Genomic DNA, 10,228 nt, shown 5'->3' with positions numbered 1-10,228 from the left:
ATATTCTTGGGAGTTTTCATTTTGGCATCTTTTTCAGGAGGTGATAAGTGCATTCTTTTGATTTCTACTTTGCCCTTTGAGACCAGGATAGCGGGATGGTTTTCTTTTATAATTTCTTGAAAAATAATGTTTAGGTTCTGTTTTTGATCATAGTTTTCTCACAGTCTAATAATTATTAAACTATTTTTCTTCAATGTATTTTTTAGTGCAATTATATTTCAAATGAGATATTTCATCTTTATGTCTATATTATCATTCCTTTGACTCTGCTTTATTATTTCTGGACATCTCATGGAGTCATTCACTTCCACTCATCTAATTTTAATTTTTAAGAACTTATTTTCTTCAGTGGGTTTTTTTTTACATTTCTTTTTTCTATTTGGTCAATTCTGCTCTTTAAGAAATTCTTCAGCAGATTTTTGTATCTCTTTTATTATTTGACCAATTCTGTGTTTTAAAGTGTGATTTTTCTTTAATATTTTTGTGCCTGTTTTATCTGTTAATTTTCTTCTCATAATTTTTGTATTACATTTATTTTCCCCTGATTTTTCCTCTTTCATTTCTAACTCTTTCTTTTACTTTTCCAAGAATTTAAATTGGTATTGGTTCCAATTAGAATTTTTTTCTTTGAGGTTTTGCTTGTACTTATTTTCATATAGTTGTATTCTTCTGAGTTTTTGTCCTCTCCACTGTATTTATTAGCTCTTTATGGTCAAGTTATTTTTTGTTGTTGTTGTTTACTCATGTTCCTTCCTACTCTGTGGCTTTACTTTGAAACTTATATTAAAGTTGGGCTCTCTCATATGAGGGTAGATAGGTATTGTCTCAAACTTTGTACTTTTTCATGCTGTTGTTTTCAGAATTAGCTTTAAAGGGTTGCAAACTCTTGGTATTTCCAGAGTTGTGCATCAGGTTGAGACATTGTCACTGTTCTTGATTTGTGTCCTGCTCCTTACCCAGAAAGGGCACCTGCTCCCCTTCAGTAACAAATGATAGTGCTACCCTTAGTTCTGGAACCTTCGATGAAGTATCCACTCCTCTCTATCCTGGAATTATGAACTAGAACTATATATGAAAAGTAATTGCCAGTCATTACTAGCTGAACCCAATGCCAGGAAAGCATATGTGTAATTTCTTACTGAACAGTGGTCCAATCTGCTTAGCATCTCCAGACTGAAATCGCAAAACTGCTGCTGCTCCTATTGTAGCCATCTCCATGACTCACTCCTGATGCTGATGTGCTATGTTCTTGAAGACCTTCTAAATTTCTCAAGCTGAAATAATGTCTCACTCTGAGTTTTTTTTGGCTATGCTACTCTAAATTTGATTCAATTAGGTATTTTAAAAGTTGTTTGGAGGATTATTTTGGCTGCTGCCTCTAATGAGCCACCTTTGGTCTGCTGCTTGATTTCTTTCCCATTTCACATTCTTGACTCATACTAAACTTGTAGTCAATTAAAAATTTCAGATATTTTTCAGATTCATTCAAGTAATTTCATTGTCATTCTACAATTAAGCTAATAAATACAATCTAACTGTGAAATTTTATTCATATTTATCCTTATTAAATTGCATTATATCAAATTGTGTTCAATACCATCAAAATTTTTAACCTGCCATTCAAAAACTACCAACTTTCAGTTTTGTGTTTTCTGAACGTGATTAATATATAATTAAAATTTATTTACTCATCTAGATGCTGTAGTATTTGGGTCTTTGGGCTTGAAATCAGTAAGACCTTTGTTTGAACTTTTCTTCAATTAATTTACCAGCTATGTGATCCTGAGCAAGTAACTAAACTTCTCTAATTTTCTCCCAGTTACATTCTAGTAAAAAAGTATAATGATAATATCAGAATTGTAGCATAATAATAACATAAGAGTTTTAGCACAATAATAACATCAGAGTATATAATAATAAAAAGAATTACATGAGAGTTAAATAAATTATATACATAAAATATTTAGTAAACCTTAAAGTGCTATAAAACACTTTTATCAATTGTTATTCTTTTCCTTCTCCTCCTCCCTTTTGTCCTTGTCCTCCTCCTCTTTTTTTGCCTTCACCTTCTCCAAAACAAAGTGTTTACATATTGTCATGAGAAGAGAGGAAAATAATAAGAGCTAGGATAAAGAGCTAGGATCACACTTAAGGGTGGTAGATGAATGATCTCATAAAAGATTTAAGAAGGAATAGTCAGATCAGAAGGAGGAATAACTACTGAAGAAACCCCAGGAAGGAGAAAGTATCTGAGAAGAGAGGGTATAATACAGAAAAAAAAATCTAGCATAATAAGTACTGGGGAAAATATTCTCAATAGTAGTTTCTACTAATAACCTTGGAAAGAACAGTTTTAATGGAGTGTTAGATTACAATTGTTGGGGATGAGAGTTGAGGAAATGGAAACAAAGAATATAGATGCTCAATAGTATCTCTGGAAGAAACAACCACTTGAGTAAATATTAAATTCTAGTGAAGGTTGCTGTCTTTTTGTTTGTTTCCAGAATGAGGTAATTTGAAAGAGGCTGCATGTAGCAGGGAATTGAATAAAAAATACACATTCACACATACATAGACACACAATATTATATTATGTTAAATATACAATTATATGTGTGTATACAAACACACATGCATTCATACACACACACACACAGAGAGAGAGAGAGAGAGAGAGAGAAAGAATAAGTGAGGGAAAAACTATTGAGGAATCAAGTATATCAGGAAGTAGAATAGAATTGGAAAAGGGAACAGAATTAGCTTTTAAAATATCATTATTTTAGGTAATAATATTTTATTCCTCCCTCTGCCAGATATACGACAAGAAAATTTTTAGCATTCACTTTTACAAGATTTTGCATTCCAATATTTTCTTCCTTCCTTCTCTCCCCTCTTGTAGAATATAAATATCATTTTGTTGCAACTTTTGTTGTTTTGTCACTTTTCCTTTTAATCCCATATAATAAGTTATATTTTTTAAAAAGAGGTAGAAATAATAGAAAAATGATCAAAATAAATCAATTTCTTTCTAGTCTTTAAAAGTATTTCCAGTGTTTCATATCTGTAGATCTCCCTGTTCTGCAAATGGTAAAAAAAAAAAAAAAGTGTCCCCTGAAGAAGCTAAAGGTATTAGAATAGTAGGCAATGCCAAGAATTTGTGGGAATCACACTGACACCATCTTGTGTCTCAGTTCAACTATATGTCAGGTTCAACTTTGGGGTTTTTTTTTGTTTGTTTGTTTGTTTGTTTTTTGGGAAAAAAAAACTTCATTCAATTGTGAGAAAACATTACTATTTCCTTGTTTGAACCTAGCCACACATGGCTGGGAACTAAAGATCTAAGTATGTTGACTGAAAACCATGTCATATACTAAGATTGATGCAAGCTGTTTTCTCACAATTGTATGGCTCAAGCAATTCATATGTCTTATCTGAAAGCTGGCTGTCTATCAGTAATACTGATCAATAAGTTATTGTTTCCATGGTTTTGTTTGATTGATTACATACACTTGGGAAAAGTAGGATACCACTTTTTTTCTGAATTCAGGTAATTATATCTGTTCACTCTTTCCCTCCCAATTTAGGAAGTACCTAATATTTTCTACAATAAAAACACAAATTGTCTAATGTTGGATTGTTTCCTTTTAGTTAATTATGCTTATTTAATTGTTTTAAGACATAAAAATCTGTGTACTTCTGTAGACAGGATCCAGTGTCAAAGCTGAAGTATGCAGCAGGTCTTGATATGTTGGGAAATTGTCATGAATTTCTCAATAAATTGAAATGCTCAGAAGCTTGAACCTTTGTTTCCTTGATAATTTCATCTTTTATTCTAATTTAGTATCATGTGTACTCTGTAATTTTGCAATATTTATTTTTGATTGTCTTATTATTGTTTTTTATTTACAATACTCTAATCACTTTGCATATTTCTTTTTTGGAATCTGTTTATTTCATTGTATCTTCTATTCATCTTATTCCTCTTTTCTTAGAACCCAGTAATATTTCATGTGTTCATGTACCACAGGTAATTTAGAAATTGTCCTTTGGGGAAAAAAAAGATTTATCACTTCTTCAAAGATTGAAGCAAATGAGATAAAAATAGAGAATGAAGAGAGTTTTAAAGTATGAAAGAAGAGAGAAAAAGAACTGAAAGACAAAAGCTTCAGCAATTTCATGGGAGTAGAATAGGTATATGAGGCTTGAGGAGAGAATAGAAGGATGGATGTAGCTATTATGAGGAGTGTGAAGGCAGTCAATTGGGGAATAATAAAGGGATTGACATGTAGCACTGAGTTTGTAGTTGAAGTTAAATAAAAAAAAAAAAACTGTTTCAAACTTAGTCCTTATAGTTGTATTGTTTTTTCCAAAAATCTTCAACAGAATGTAGTTAAGAATAGAAATGGCAGATTATACTTGCAACACAGATGGAAAGACAGAAATATAATGGGGCAATTAATTCAAAGGATAATATTTGGTAATTTTCTCAACCAAAAGGTCAAAGTTGTGAAGAAAGTTGAGTCTATAGAATGGATGATTTATATAGAAGAAGTAGAAATGAGGGCTTAGATGTCAGCAGAAGGATGAAGAAAAAAATTAGCAGGAATGTAGTAGGGGAAAAAAATGGAAAAATATGAAGTTATTATCAAAGAGAGAAATTATAATTTTTGAAGATTTTAACACAACTGTAAGTGATGCTGAAATCCAGGGTATATGCATACCTATTAATGATTGTATTGGAATAAGGATATTAATGATTGATGTTAAAAGACGACTTAGGTTTTCCAAGTGACATCATTACTCCTGTTAAATACATATATTAAAATACAATGATCAGTTCTTTGTAATAAAATTATACTACATATTTAACTTATGACTTTATTAAAACCCAACTAAATACCAGCCATTGTGTTTAGTATTGGAGTTACATAGACAAAAATGATATTATCCTTGACCTAAAAATCTTTATATTGTAATGTAGGGAATAAACAAAAATAACAATGTATACACATGTAAAATATATCTTTGCATATACATATGTATATATATATATACATAAATAGGTATAAATATACATTTACAAAAGTTATAGGTAAATAAAGATAATTCATTCTGGTTTTAAATGATCTATGATTTTATAAAAACTTTTTCTATCATCACAGATCAGAAATGTCAATAATTTATGGTCTTGAGAGTTTCCTCAGATGCTAAATAGTTAAAATGTTTTATCAAGGATTATAATGTCATGTACATGTGTTAACACATGTATATGTGTATGTGCATATGTATTATAATAATTCAGTTTAATTTAAAGTTTTAATAACTTAAGAGGGCTATTTCTTATTTTGAGGTCACAATGAGAATCACAAAATGAGATAAATTCTGTAATTTCAAATATTCCTAAATATAAAAATTCACATCCTACTTCCAGCAGAAAATAACTTTTCCTTTTCCTGTATCAGATAGTATTGTGGGATTTGTTTCATATTGTGCTCCCACGTAATTACTCCATATTTAATATTCCTCTATAATTTATTCTGATGAATGCCTAGTTAAAACTAATCCACTTTTATAAAAAGGAGAATGGATTAGGGCATTAAAAACTATTCCATTAAATCAATGACCTTTAAAAAATGAATTCATATTGATAAAATACAACTGGTTACCACCTAAAGGCAGAAATAAGGGGAATAGAATTTGCATCTGTATTAGATTCACAGATTGATATTCAGGAAATATCAAAGTGGGACAGTTTGCCACACATACATAAGAAAGCAATAATATTTTTTATGACTGAGCAGAGTAACAAGTATATTTTAATTTGGTTTTGGTTTATAATAATGACCAATTTCTTGGACATGATTTGCTTTAATTTCCTTTTCAGTCAAGGCTAACATTTAACATTTTATAATTTCTTCAATTGAATTATAATGTACAAAATTTTACATACCCATATTCTCCTTTCCAACCCCCCTCCCTCACCAATTGCTAGGGATTTTGCATAGCTGAAAATAAAAATAGGTCCATAGGGGGAAAATATAGCCCAGGCATAAAGCAAAGTGCCAGAAGTCAGCTCTTGTCTGAAGTCATGCCCACCAAGCAATAACTACCCATGGTTCTGGTCATCACAGCTGAGACTTCCTCAAGGGAACGCAGATTTAGGAACATAGCAGACTACAATAAGCCTTACATATTTCATAGTTTGGTTCACCAAATTTGTTGCTTTATCAGTTTTCTTCACTAAATTTATTAATCAGAAATGTTAATAACCAGAACAGTTAATATTTTAATATTAGTGATTAGATTATTCTCTTCCTAGAATGTTGTTAAGTACTGCATAATGAAAACTGCAAATGTTTATCAATTTAGAAGGGCTTATATATTATTTGGTAATCTTAATCATATCCTATCCTTCAGTATCTTGTGATTATCCAGCTTGGCCTGCTACCATATATGTCTGATTATTTCCTTCAGTCTCAGTATATCTGGATCTATTCTATGCGTCTTGTTTTGATGTTCCTAGGAGATGGGAAACTCTTGGCAGGGCAGCCACATCTCTCCTGGGTGGAAGGATGAGGTTATAAAACTGACCTTAAATATTTTAGTTGTCAGATATGACTGATGAGAATTGGACTCACATTGAATACACTATATGGTTTAAATGAACTCAGCATCAGTTCATGTAACTCTTTCCAGTCCTTTATGTAATCAAACTAGTTCATCATTTTTAATAGAACAATAATATTCTATTACCTTCATGTATCACAACTTGTTTAGCCATTTCCTAATTGGTGGTCATTTACTCATTGTCCAATTTTTGATACCACAAAAAGAACTGTTATAAACATTTTTGCACATATGAGTCCTTTACCCTACTTTAGGATTTCCTCAGGATACAGACCCAGTAATGGCACTGCTGGATCAAAGGGAATGCCCAGTTTTATAGGCCTTTGGTAGTAGTTCCAGATTGTTCTTCAGAATGGTTAGATCATTTCACAACTCCACCAACAATGCATTAGATTCCCAGTTTTCCCACATTCCCTCCAAAAGTTATTATTATCTTTTTCTGTCATTTTCACCAATCTGAGAGGTGTGAGGTGGTACCTCAGAATTTTTAATTTGCATTTCTCTAATCAATAGAGATTAGGAGCATTTTTTCATAAGACTATAGGTTTTTTTTTAATTTTCATCATCTGAAAATCATCTGTTCAGACAACAAAAAAGTTGTCTGAAAAAAGTCATATCCTTTGACTATTTATCAGTTGGAGTATGACTTGTATTCTTATAAATTTGATATAGTTCTTTACATATTTTAGAAAGGAGATCTTTATCAGAAATACTTGTAAAGATTTTTTCCCAGATTTGTATTTCCCTTTTCCTTGTTTCTATTAGTTTTGTTTATGCAGAACCTTTTTTAAATTAATGTAATCAAAGTTGTCCATTTTGCCTTTCATAATTTTGTTCTCTGGTTCTTCTTTGTTCATAAATTCTTCTCTTCTTCAAATATCTGCTAGGTAAATTCTTCCTTGTTCTCCAAATTTGTTAGATTTCTTTCTTAAGGACCATGCAATAAACCAAAACTACTCTGATTCTCATTAATTGGCTACTAAAAAGTCTCAGACCAAGCCTCCTATGGCCATTCTTTGGGTTCTGATAGATATTGACTGAAAGTAAATAGCAGTCATTTCTCTTTGGTGAAAAACTCTGAGGGTCTCTCCCCTCCCCCACGATTTAGTATTTAGATTGTGTTTTTGTCTAGGTGAAAGAAGAGAATTTTGTATCAATTGCTACCTAGTTATAATCATTGAATGGGTGTCACCTTAGTCAGACTGTTGAAGACTTTCACTTAAAATGGCCAAGGTCTCCCAATGCATTCAGGGGCATCTGCAGTTGTCTTGATCTATATCTTGCCATTGGACTCAGATGGGTCAGGGGAGAAAAGTGAAGCAGGTGACCTCTCACAACCCTCCCTCAGTTAAATCCAACATTCATTTGCATGTCATGACATCACCTTCCTGATGTCATGATCCCCTTCAAGAAAAAAGGACAAACAATAAGAAGTCATTGTGTCAGAGCCTGGACTTGAAATCAGGTCTTACAAAGATAAATCATTTAACAAGTCAATGTCTAAAGCAAATTTTTTATATTATGTTAATTACTGAATAAAAACTGATCTTCACCAAAAAGTCCTTAACCTTAGAATTCCTTTCATCAATAAAATTGCAAATAACAATCCCTCTTTCTACAATATGATTGAAATACTACTCATACTCTCTCTAGCTTTAAGGAGAAAAATGTGTTTTGATCTCAACATATGCATAATGGAGCATTATGGAAATTTCAGAGTTTGAAATCAAGTCCGTGGCTCTCTCATTAACACCCTTCACAGAAGTTTCTACTTCTTCTACCACATTAACACCAAGTTCACAGAACTTCATTCTGATACTAGGACACAAATGAAGCTATTTGCCATGCAAGTACAGTTGTCTCTGTCCATGCTGTTTCATGTAAATGAGAAAAATCCTGTTTCTGAAGTAGCCATGTTAATGATAGTTCCTGATAATCCAAAAGGAGTGAAATGATGGGAGTTGGTGAAAACTCAACATGTGTAATCATGCATGGTTATTTTTCCCATATATGTATACTTAGGTTAACAAAAAAGAAAAAAAAAAAACGTCGATCATATTAAAAAATGTTTCCATATAAATTTTGCATGAAGAATAAGAAAAAGTAAAAAAAAAAAAAAAAAAAAAAGCTCAAAGGAATAAATAAATATAAAGTTATCAAAGTACTCCAATGTGAATAAAAGTATGGACATTTTGAAATCTTTTCTTGTCAGCAGATCTCTTAATAAAAGTGATTATCAGGCCTTTTAGACATTTTCACTTATCTTTTGGCTATTATCTTTGGAAGAAACCCCTTTTAAATAATTAGAGACTGAAATTTCTAGCAAGAGGCCTTCAAATTAGGATGCAAACTTAATGCTAGTATTATTGATATTGAAGAATTGGAAGTATGTAACTTAAAAATTCATTTTGAAGCATATAGAAAATTTAAATAAAATCCAAGACACTTTGAGTTGGTGAAAATTTCATTTATTTACATCAATAAAATAATCACTTAAGTCCACTCAGGGTCACAGTTGAATAATGTATTGCATTTCCCACTGTTTTTAGAAGGAATGAGTAATGACAGCAAAGAAGCTTAAGTTCATTAAAGAAAAACAAATTTCAAGGATTGGGGTCCTTTATTTAGAAGGAACTTGTGATATAATTTGACAGCTGCTTTGTTTAAACAAGTGACATAGTTTTATTTCATTGACCAACTTTTCAGAAGTCAAACAAGGGTAATTATTTCAACATTCAATGGTTTTCAAATGATTACAGTAATAATGTAAAACCAATGCCAAACATGGTCTCACATATAAATAATTTCATATTTTTAGGTAGTAATATTTGACCTACTATAACCCACATGTGGACAGATAGTCAATAATCATGTACTTTATCTACGCTTTTATTGTCTTCCATGTCACAATTTAGTGCATAAAGTGCTCATTGTATTTCTCCCCTACAGGAAAAACAGTAGAGCAAGAAATAGTCACCATAAATTCAAAATGGAATATTCAGTGTTAGATAAAAGGAAGAAATACAAATATATTAGCTAAAAAGGGTTGAACTTAGATATTATCTAAGATCTATTCCAATCCTGATAATACAGGGTCTTATCTGAAGTACTATATCATATGTATTTGACATTCTTCCTCACTCATTGTTTTCATGCATACACATATTACTGATTTTGTACATTCTCAGATGCAATAGTTCAAGATTGAGTGCTTTCTTTAGGCATCTTAGGTCTACCTCATAGCAAAGATTCTTTATAAGATAATAGGACTTCATTTAAAACAGAAACCCTTGATAACCAAAGAACATAATGGTAATTTGAAATGTATTATGTTATTCTCATGGTTAGATTTTAAGGATTACAAATTCATTTTCATGTATAATTTTTTGAAGGTATAAAGATATTTTTTTTGATCAGTGAATTCTAGGGAAAAGGTGGTAAATTTTAAGACTGATAGATTTCTTTCTATGAAAGGAGATCATAATTTTATAGTAATGGTGCTTTTTATTAGGCAAATTTCAGAATATATTAGCTATTTTCTTAATAGGGAATTTTCTAGACTACATCTCATTCTAGATATATTCCTGCACTTCAAGTCATT

Source organism: Sarcophilus harrisii, chromosome 3, assembly GCF_902635505.1.
Source record: "Sarcophilus harrisii chromosome 3, mSarHar1.11, whole genome shotgun sequence".
Lineage (NCBI taxonomy): Eukaryota > Metazoa > Chordata > Mammalia > Dasyuromorphia > Dasyuridae > Sarcophilus > Sarcophilus harrisii.
Note: the sequence above shows the minus strand (reverse complement) of the source record.